We start from the raw sequence: 918 nt of genomic DNA, 5'->3' as shown, positions 1-918 counted from the left end.
CCATCTTGCTGAAGGCAATCTTCAGATACAATGCAATCCCCATCAAAATTCCAACTCAATTCTTCACAGATTTAGAAAGCAATTTGCAAATTCATCTGGAATAACAAAAAAACCAGAATAGGCAAAACTATTTTCAACAATAAAGGAACCTTTGGTGGAATCACCATCCTGGACCTTAAGCTGTACTACAGAGCAATTGTGATAAAAACTGCATGGTATTGGTACAATGACAGGCAGGTAGATCAATGGAACAGAATTGAAGACCCAGAAATGAACCCACATATCTATGGTTACTTGATCTTTGACAAAGGAGCTAAAACCATACAGTTGAAAAAAGACAGCATTTTCAACAAATGGTGCTGGCTCAACTGGCGGTTAGCATGTAGAAGAATGCAAATTCATCCATTTCTATCTCCTTGTACACAGCTCAAGTCCAAGTGGATCAAGGACCTCCACATCAAACCAGATACACTCAAACTAATAGAAAAGAAAGTGGGGGAAAGCCTCGAATACATAGGCACAGGGGAAAATTTCCTGAACAGAACACCATTAGCTTATGCTCTAAGATCAAGAATCGACAAATGGGACCTCATAAATTTGCAAAGCTTCCGTAAGGCAAAAGACACTGTCAATAGGACAAAGCAGCAACCAACAAATTGGGAAAAGATCTTTACCCATCCTATATCTGATAGAGGGCTAATATGCAATGCATACAAAGAACTCAAGAAGTTAGACTCCAGAGAAACAAATAACCCTATTAAAAAATTGGGTACAGAGTTAAACAAAGAATTCTCAACTGATGAATACAGAATGGCTGAGAAGCACCTAAAGAAATGTTCAACCTCTTTAGTCATCAGGGAAATGCAAATCAAAACAACCCTGAGATTCCACCTCACACCACTCAGAATGGCTAGTATA

Source organism: Mastomys coucha, unplaced genomic scaffold (genome assembly GCF_008632895.1).
Source record: "Mastomys coucha isolate ucsf_1 unplaced genomic scaffold, UCSF_Mcou_1 pScaffold14, whole genome shotgun sequence".
Lineage (NCBI taxonomy): Eukaryota > Metazoa > Chordata > Mammalia > Rodentia > Muridae > Mastomys > Mastomys coucha.
This window is presented reverse-complemented; position numbering follows the sequence as displayed.